We start from the raw sequence: 10,643 nt of genomic DNA, 5'->3' as shown, positions 1-10,643 counted from the left end.
CCTCATAGGTAACATTTAGTAGTCCATTAGGACGGCTTGAGATGGGACCATTTCAATTGCGTATTTTTAAATGCCTTATCTTAATTCAGCCAATTAAGTTAATTAATTAGGTCATTTATAACATTGAAAAGTAAAAAAATTAAATAAATAAATAACTTAATTCCATAGAACTATATATGAATTGATATAAAAGAGAAGAGTTCTTTACAAAAATATTTCAATGGGCTTTGTTCCTTACCCTTACTCTCTTCATAAGAGATTTCTCAAAATCGTCCATTGAAACCACCCCTCAAATTACTCTCTCCCACAAGATACACTCCAGAATCATATACAAGGAATTGAAATGGGCGTTAGTTAGGACTGGTTTGTTAACTAATTGCCTTTGAGGCGCAAGGAAATTACAAGGAAAGCATTAAATAACACCAAATAATTTTCTAAATAATAAATAGTACTGAAACATTAATCGGTCAAAACATGATAATAAAACGTCTTAAATGAGTTCATATTTAAGATAGAAACACATCCACATGTATATCATCTACACCCTAAAACATTTTGAGCAATTTGGGTAAATTATAATGTAAAATGAGACACAGAAGTGATAGTGTACCTCTGACCAATTTAGCTTGTATTCAAAAGCGATGCAGATGGAGGAGCCGCAGAAGATGAGTTGGACAGAGAGGAATTGGTGGAATTATTGCTTGAATGTTGATTCCTTCCTCTAGATCTCATAATCGGTAGGAACACTCGACATTGAAAGTGATAATGTATTTCTATTCCCTATTGAAGTAGCATGTCCTAGCCTCGGCGTATTTGAAGGGAGAACAGGCAATGGAGCCTCAAAATTGAGAACATGAATTGTTTGTCTAATCGAAGGCCTAAGGTTTTGATTAGGGTGAACGCACCAAAGCCCAACAATCATCAAGCACTCCATTTGGTGCTAGTCAAAATCTCCACCCAGCCTTGGATCAACTGCTTCATGTAACTTTCCTATTCCATAGAGCTCCTGAGCCCATTCCACTATGACTACTTGACCTTCTGGGGCATTGAGCTGGATTGGTTTTTTTCCACAAGCAATCTCTAAAGCAACAATATCGAAACTATAAACATCTGACTCTTTGCTAACATATCCAGTTGTGACACATTCAGGAGCCATATAGCCCATGGTTCCTGCTAAAATAGTGGTCTGCGATCCTTTCACATGGTCCACAAGCCTCGCTAGTCCAAAATCCCCAAGTTTAGCATTAAAGTTTGAATCAAACATAATGTTGCTCGATTTTATATCCTTATGCACCACGCATTGCTCCCATTCCTCATGCAAGTAAAGCAAGGCCGATGCCAGTCCTCGAGCAACTTTGTACCTCATTGGCCAAATCAATAAACATTCTTGTGTAAAAAGATGTGAATCTAAGCTTCCATTAATGCTCGCCTCACTCCTCATGATGGAGAGTCTCTTCGTGATTTAACCTTATATCGGCATTTAGTTGGCAGTCTTGTCTACCTTACAAGCACTCGGCCTGATATCTCGTATGCTATTCATCAGGTGAGTCAGTTTATGGCTGCTCCTCGCTCCACTCACTTCTCAGCCATCCTTCGCATCTTTCGCTACCTGAAGGGAACATTATTTCGTGGGCTCTATTTCTCCTCTCAATCTCCTCTCCAGCTGATTGCTTATACCGATGCGGATTGGGCAGGTGATCCCACAGATCGTCGCTCTACCACTAGTGACTATTTCTTACTGGCACCTCTCTTATCTCTAGGCAAAGTAAAAAACAAACTGTTGTTGCTCAATCTAGCACCGAGGCGGAATATCGTGCTCTAGCTGACACCACCTCAGAGCTTCTTTGGTCGCGATGGCTGCTACATGATATGGGTGTCTCTCTTTCTTCTAATACTCCTGTATACTGTGACAACATGAGTGCTATTCATATTGCTCATAATGCCATGTTTCATGAACGGACCAAACATATTGAGATTGATTGCCACTTGTCCGCCATCATCTTCTTCAGGGCTCACTACAGCTTCATTATGTCATGTCTCATGATCAACTCGCGGACATCTTTACAAAGTCACATCATTCATGGTGTTTTCATGATCTTGTTTCCAAACTCTAGTTAGTCTCTCGTACTCCACCTTGAATTTGAGGGGGGCTGTTAGATTATATGTAATGTAGTCCCACATGGGTTATGTATATTTATTGTTTGTCTTATTAGCCTATGTATGTATATATATATATATATATATATATATATATAAGCCTCTTCTATACATTATTTAGTGTGATTCAATATACAACCTTATTCTCAACAACCCTCATTATTCACCTTTGGCCCACGAAGGAATATTGCATGTCAAATACAGGGCTCCAACTTGTGATTCATTCTTTTCCTTGAATAAATCAAAACTACCAGTGTAGGTGCAAGCACAACAATATACAAAGATTCATGTGAGTTGCATAGAAATAAAGATTTCTTGAAAAAATCGATGCAATTGCCCATAAACCATAAACCATAAACCAACGATTTCATAGGCCTTGACAAGTCATTCTCTAAGATATTTTCATGCAGATTCAAATTCTAAATCTCTTTTCCAGCAATTTGATTATAGCACCATTGAAAATGAGAGCACTTGGGGACATTTTATTCCTACTTGAAATGTGAAAAAGTTGTGTGGTGCGTGTGATACTGGCCGACTTACTGCTTTTGCATCTACACCTTCAAACTCAAAAAAATAACATTTTGACCTATTATACTATCCCTACATGTCAAATTAGATTCTTTTGAATTTTTCTCCCAAAAATAGTCTTGAATTTATTAAAAAAATAACCGTTTGAATAAATCAAAATTATATATATATATATATATATATATATATATATATATATATATATATCAAACACCATCTTACTTTCCTAATTAGTGGATTTATGAAACTTTTTTCCATGACAGCATGGCATGAAATGACGATGTAATAGCTTAGAATGATAGCGTGGCTTGACAACATGACCTCACACTTAAAAAAAGGGCCAATTAGTGACGTTTGAAAAAAAAAAAAAAACAAAAAACAAAACAAAAGTCACTAAGATGTGTCATTTTACTGTTCAAACGGCAATATTCAAGCGTCAAAAGGTGACATTTGAACAACAACGTCGTTCAAATGACACTTCACGCGCTAGAATGTGTCGTTTGAATAGTAACAATGAAGATTTGACATGGGACCATTGTAATTACAATTATTTATTTTTTGTTAAATTACCAATTATCCCAAAAGCTTAAGCTTGAAGAAATAAATTTAATCATTTAACATTTACTTTAACATTCTCCCTCACGTGTGGGCTCAATCTCTCTTTTAATAGGTGAGGCCCAATACGTGAAATATTTTATTTAGTAAACTTTTTTCCATGACTGCATGGCATGAAAGAATGATGTGATAGCTTAGAATGATAGCGTGGCTTGACAACATGGCCTCGTACTAAAAAAAAAAGGGGGGGGGGGGGGGTCAATTAGTGACGTTTGGGAGAAAAAAAAAAAAAGAGTCATTTATATGCGTCATTTTACTGTTCAAACGGCAGTATTCAAGCGTCAAAAGGTGACGTTTGAACAATAACATCGTTCAAATGACACTTCATAGGAAGACATAAATTTAATCACTTAACCATTACTTTAACACTCCCCGTCACGTGTGGGCTCAATCTCCCTTTTAATAAGTGAGGCCCAACACGTGGAATATTTTATTTAAATGGGGGGTGAGTGAATTGATGGACTCAAGGTTCAATCTCAGGACCTTTAGCTCTGATACTATGTTAAATTGCCAGTTATCTCAAAAGCTTAAACTTATAGGAAGAGATAAATTTAATCACTTAATCATTACTTTAAAATTTTTTAATGTCTAATCTTCAGCTAATTAAGGTAATTAGGTCATTTATAACATTGAAAAGTTTTTTTTTAAAAAAAAAAAAAAAAACACAAAACTTAATTCCATAATTTCCATAGAACTATGAATTTATATAAAAGAGAAAAGTTCTTTACAAAAATAGTTCAATGCAACCGTGGGCTTTGTTCCTTACCTTACCCTTATTCTCTTCTATAGGCTGTATTTCGCAAAGGAGTGGGCCGGATCAGATCCAAAAATTCAAAAAATTTCTCTCAAAATCAATCTCAGTATTCTTACTTTTTACATTACACAATCAAGTTTTATTACTATTTAAATAAAAAAAATCACAACAAAACAATTTTTTTTTTTCACTTTTTTATATAAAATATTTTTACTTTTTTCTCTCACATCAATCAAATCTGCTACAGTTCTGGTCCACTTCCTTTTTTAAGCCCTTTGCCAAACACACCCTTAGAAATTTCTGAAAATCGTCCATCGAAACCACCCCAAAAATTACTCTCCCACAAGATACACTTCCATATGTTTTCAACTTAAACAAAATGTTCAAATGTTTTCGTTCTAACAATTTTTAAGACAATTTTTTAATTGGTATTTTAAATATTTAAAACGACAACACATTATATTTGCATTAAGTAAATGAAATAAAAGAAGAATAAATGGCAGCATAAAATTTAGGATCTTTTGACTATGAAAAGTGGAGTGTTTTTTCAAAGAGACGTGCTCTACATCTTCCCATGGTTTTTCTTTCATTCTCTTACTTTTTAAAATTACCATTAGATTTGTAGGGTCCATGTGTGTAATCCATATGGTCCCACAGATCCAATGGTAATTTTGAAAAGTGGGAGGATGAGAGAAGAAACAGGAGAGAAAATGTAGCATTTTCCTTCTTCAAAATATTTATATAAAAAGACGTGAAAGGTTTTCTAAATGGAGAATGCTAGGTATTCTTCTAATGGATTGGGTGAGAGAAATAAGGGACCGGTGAAACTAATTTCTCTTTTGTTTTTTTATCAAATAATATCCACCAAGGACGAGGTGCCATTTCTCTTTCTAAAAAGTGGTTTGTGTTTTGGAAAGTATTTTATGTAACACTCTGGCTAGTTAGGAATAAGTTCATTAACTAAAGGAGAATGATATATAGGTGTTCTCCTTGTGTTCAATCTCTTAGTCCTAGGTCGATATTATTTTCTAAAAATCGGGTGAGAGAAATATGGGACGAGTGGGGTCCGTTTCTTTTTTGCTTTTTTAGAAAATAATATTCATCTAAGACCAGAGAATACTAGGAGAACACCTAGCATTTTTCAGAATTCGTTAACTAAAGATGAATATTAGGTGTTCTCTGGGTGGTCTGCTTGTGTTCGATCTCCTAGTCCTATGTGGATATTGTTTTCTAAAAACTAGGTGAGAGAAATAAGGGATTAATTGGTGGGGGGCAGTTTCTTTTTTTTTTCTTTTTTTTTTCTTTTTAATAAAATAATATGTATGTAGGACTAGAAGAATACTAGGAAACACTTAGCATTTTCCTTAACTAAATGCGTTTGTGGTGCAAAGAAATTACAAGGAAATTGAGAGCATTAAATAACATGGAATGATCTTCTAAATAATACATATCGAACCATTTTGTCAACCTAAACATTAATAGGCATGTTAACAATATTATGTTATTGTTATTTACTTTCTTTGGTATTCTAAGTCTATTAGATTTATCTTTCCTTGTTTTACTAGGTCTGTATTATTAGCCTATATATAGGCCCCTTCTGTACATTATACAGGGTGATTCAATATACAACATTTTTCTCAACATAGTATCAGAGCACAGGTTCTGAATCACTTCAAATTTTTTCCACATCTAAATTTTTTTTTCGAGCGCCGCCAGTGTTATCTAGCGCATCCTTCTCTTTGTCCTTCACGGTTCTCTATCTTCTCCTTGAAGTTTTCAGCGAATCACTATACCGCTTGAAAGCCCGGAAGCCAACCGTCACAAAGCCGCTGCACACAGTCCCATCGGAGACTTCACGTGCCGCCCAAAGTTTTGGCAATTCCACCACTGCCGTTCTGCCTCCGGCCACCATAGTGGTCCGATTGCTTCTCTCAGCCCACCTAGGGGTGGGCGGATTAACCGGTTACCGATTACCGGCCGTATACCGGTTTCGACCAAACCGATATTAACTGTAACTGATATACTGATATCCTTATTGGTTAAATTTTTTATACCGGTATGCTTATCAGTTCGGGTAGAAATTTCATATCGGTTAACCGTTTAACCGATATAAACCGTTAAGTAGGGATGCCAAAATGATATAGTTTTGGGATTATATATATACGTATGTAACCTTATCATAATTTGAGATTAGGTAGGTTTGACTTTTTTTTTTAATGATGGCATTGGATGAGATTTCTTTGCCTTTGGTGAAAGCATTTTTCATTAACTAGTTTTGTTAGTCTAATTAGCATTCATTATGTTAATTAGTCCATTTGCTTTGGAAAAATATATTTTATAATATAAAAAATAAAATAAAATAAAAAAAATTGTGGTGGATCAATATAAAAAAGCTTCAATTTTTAGAACAAAAAACAAATATTTGGGTCCCAACAAAAAGTATTTGGACCTAAAACAACTCATTTTTAATCAGTTATTTTAGCCTAACAAAAAGTATTTGGGCTCTAAAAGTAAAAAAAAAAACTCATTTTTGACCCAACAAAATATATCAAAATAAAGTCCACGGTTAAATCGGTTAACCGGTTTAACCGAACCGTTTAACCGTATACCGTTATAACCGATAATTTCAGTTAAAATTCTTATTTGTTCGGTATCGGTTAATAAACCACTTAACCGAAAATTATTGGTTAATAACCGATAAGAGCCAAAATCGGACTGTTTTGACCGATACCCAAGCCTAAGCCCACCGATCGATAGATCTGCTCCCAGTGACTCAAGAACTATAACCAGAATCCTGATCCAGTCCTCCACGCGCCACTCAGAGTTCTGCACGTGAGATCCACTCGCCGTCTACTCAGTCTTGCGTGCAGAGTCGCTCTAACCTACCATGTCAGCCCTAAGTGCCACATCATCAGTGCCACATCATCCCTGAGTGCCACGTAAGCATTGAGTACCACATCATCGGTGCCATGCCAGTAGAGCCACGTCATCACTGAGTGCCAGTTCAGCCCTAAGTGCCAGTCAATCCTGCCACGTCAGCTCTGCCACGTTAGTGTTGACTTTGACTAGTTGACTTTTTGTTGACTTCCAGAGTTGACCAGGTGCTTTCTTACCTATTTTTTTTTCGTCATAATTTCATATTTGTGGTCTGTTTTTGCTTTTGAGCCTTCTATATGCCACAAAACGAGATTATTCATCATATTCAAACTGTATTGGATGGCACAAACTATATGATGTGGTCCCAATCTATGCGTAGCTTTCTTAAAGGCTGCATGCTTTGGCTTTATGTGACTGGGGAGGTCAAAAAGTCAGTTAAAGGTGCTTCTAAGTCAGATGAGGCTTTCACCACTCGTCTTATTGATTGGGATAACAAGCATCATCACATTCTTACATGGTTCCGTAATACCACTATCCCATCTATTTCTGCGCTCTTTGGTAGCTTTGATGAAGCAAAGGGTGCTTGGGATATGCTTGCTTCTCGTTTTTCTTCTGTAGATGGTGCTCACGAGTATCAACTTCTGTTTGAGTTTTTCCATCTGAAGCAGGAATCTGATCAGAGTATAAATGATTTTCGTGCTCACATGCAATTCTTGTGGAACCAAATTGATGTTTCAGATCCTATTTGGAAGGATCCCACTGATGCTGAGATGTATGTTACCTGTAGAGATCAACATCGCCTTCACCAATTTTTGATGGCCTTGCGTGATGATTTTGAGCCTGTTCGTGTGCAACTTTTACATCGTTCTCCTCTTCCCACTTTGGACACTGCCATCTTCGAACTTGTCCGTGCTGAGACTAGATCGCAGACTATGCACTCTCAGCCTAGTCATACAGTATTGGCTGCACCATCCTCTGGCTCCTCGTCATTCCAACGAGAGTATTATGACAGGTTAGGTACTCCTCGACTCCCTTCTAAGTCTCGCGATAACAATTATTGTCGCTATTGTCGACATCGAGGGCACACAATTGAGAAGTGTTGGCATAAGGGAAGATCTAATGCACCCACAGCAGCAGTTGCTCATACTGAGAGTGGTTCATCTCCAACTGCTTCATCTTCAGCTTCTCCCTCTTCAGTTGCTCCCTCTGGCCACGCATCAGGATCCAGTGTCACCTTATTTGCAGCTGACTTCGAGACAATAGTCAACCAGGTCGTCCTATCTCGTTCTAGTAATGCATCTTCCTCTGCCCTCTCAGTTTTGCCAGCTAATGGCTTCATTATGACTGTTAAAAATATAGACACTATCAATACACCTTCCCTTTCTGTTCCTGAAGTTTTTCATGTGCCTGAATTGTCCTTCAATCTTCTTTCTGTTGGCCAACTGTGTGAACTTGGATATAGACTTGTTTTTGACTTTTCTGGTGTGCATGTATAGGATCCTCGTACGAGTCAGACCATTGGGACCGGGCATAGAATTGGGTGTATGTTCGAACTCTCATCCTTACATCTCCCCACCACAGGCGTCTCTGCTGCTGCCTCTTCGTCGTCACCATCTCTTGCACTTTGGCATTCGCGTCTTGGTCATGAATCTGCCTCTCGAGTTCAATTTTTAGCTTCAAAGGGTTTGTTAGATTCAGTTTTCAATAATTCCTTTGATTGTACTTCATGTCAACTTGGTAAACAACTGGCTTTGCCATTTAATAATAGTGAGTCTTATGCTACTACTTCTTTTGAGTTAATTCATTCTGATGTTTGGGAACCTTCTCCTGTTGCTAGTATGAGTGGCTCACATGATTTTGTTAATTTTGTTGATGATTTCTCTCGTTACACTTGGGTGTTTTTAATGAAATCCCGTTCTGAATTATTGGAAATTTATCGTACTTTTACGAAAATGGTTGAAACCCAATTTTCAAAACCCATCAAAGCTTTTCGTTCCAATAATGCTTTAGAATATACTCAACATGATTTTCAAGCTATTCTCAAACATTATGTCACTATTCCTCACTTGTCGTGTCCAGGCACCTCAAAACAAAATGGTCGAGCTGAACGTAAACTTAGGCATATTTTAGACACTGTCCATGCTATTCTCATTTCCACATCTGTTCCCACCCTGTTTTGGGGTGAAGCCATTCTCACGGCTGTCTACACAATCAATAGGTTGCCTACCCCTATTCTTGATATTGCACTCCCCACGAGTGGTTGTTTGGCTCTATCCCTTCAGATCACCATCTCCGTGTCTTTGGTTCTGCCTGTTTTGTTTTACTCCAACCTCATGAGCGCACCAAACTCGAGCCTCGTTCTCGGTTGTGTTGTTTTCTTGGATATAGAGTAGAACAAAAGGGCTACCGGTGTTATGATCCTATGTCTCGTCGTCTTCGCATCTCCCGTCATATAGTTTTTTGTGAGCATCGACTATTCCACGAAGTCGAAAAATTCAGCATGCCATCATTCCCTCCCTTTACTACCTTTCTTAAATTTCCTCTTTCTCCTACTCCCACCACCAATGACTTGCTAAAGTCTCTCTCGCTCAAACTGCAGTCATTTGATGCCCTTGACGCCGCTTCGCCTGCTTCCCCAGGTTCTTCGCCTGCCTCCCCAGGTTCTGTTCCATCCGAGGATCCAGCCTGCACTCCACCACCTGACCTTCGTCGATCCACCCGAGTAAGATCTCTTCCATCCCATTTACAAAATTTTCATTGCTTTCATGCCTTAGCTACCTTTCATAAGGCCTCCACTAACCCTCTTTGGCAGGCTGCGATGAAATGGGAACTTGATGCTTTACACAAGAACAATACATGGGATTTGGTTGACTTACCTCTTGGAAAATCTATGGTTGGGTGTAAGTGGGTTTACAAAATCAAGACTTGTTCCGATGGTACTGTTAATAGGTACAAGGCTCGACTTGTGGCCAGAGGTTTTACTCAGGAATATGGTGTGGATTATGAGGAGACTTTTGCTCCAGTTGCTCGCCTCGCTTCTGTGCGTGCTCTGTTGGCTGTTGCAGCCTCTTGACATTGGTCACTTTGTCAAATGGATGTCAAAAATGCCTTCCTTAATGGTGATTTAAGTGAAGAAGTCTATATGCAGCCACCTCCTGGATTATCTCATTCTAGAAACAAGGTTTGTCGTCTTCGTCGAGCTCTATATGGACTTAAGCAAGCACCTCGAGCATGGTTTGCTAAGTTTAGCGCCACTATCTCTCGCCTTGGCTACTCCATCAGTTCTTACGATTCAGCCTTGTTTATTTGCCGCACAGACCGGGGTACTATACGTCTTCTACTATATGTTGATGACATGATTATCACTGGAGATGATATCACTGGTATTCAGGAAGTTAAAACAGTTTCTCAGTCAGCACTTTGAGATGAAAGATCTTGGCCCTCTCAACCATTTTCTTGGTCTTGAGATCTCCTCTTCTTCTGATGGTTATTATTTAACACAGGCCAAGTATATATCCGATCTGCTTTTCTCGGGACAATCTCACAAATAGTAAGATTGTCAACACACCGACTGAGCTTTATACTCGTCTCACTCCTCATGATGGCAAGCCTCTTCACGATTTTACCTTATATCAGTATTTAGTTGGCAGTCTTATCTACCTTACTGTCACTCGACTTGATATCTCGTATGTTGTCCATCAGGTGAGTCAAT

At 38.0% G+C, this 10,643-nt stretch overlaps 1 pseudogene; it reads right to left on the bottom strand.

The window, feature by feature from the left end:
- Positions 1 to 621: 621 nt before the first annotated feature.
- On the bottom strand, positions 622 to 1,441 carry LOC148586214 (L-type lectin-domain containing receptor kinase IX.1 pseudogene; annotated as a pseudogene).
- Between the last annotated feature and the right edge of the window lie 9,202 nt (positions 1,442 to 10,643).

The sequence above is a fragment of the Corylus avellana genome, chromosome 4 (assembly GCF_965113065.1).
Source record: "Corylus avellana chromosome 4, dhCorAvel1.hap1.2, whole genome shotgun sequence".
Taxonomy (NCBI): domain Eukaryota; kingdom Viridiplantae; phylum Streptophyta; class Magnoliopsida; order Fagales; family Betulaceae; genus Corylus; species Corylus avellana.
This window is presented reverse-complemented; position numbering and strand designations above follow the sequence as displayed.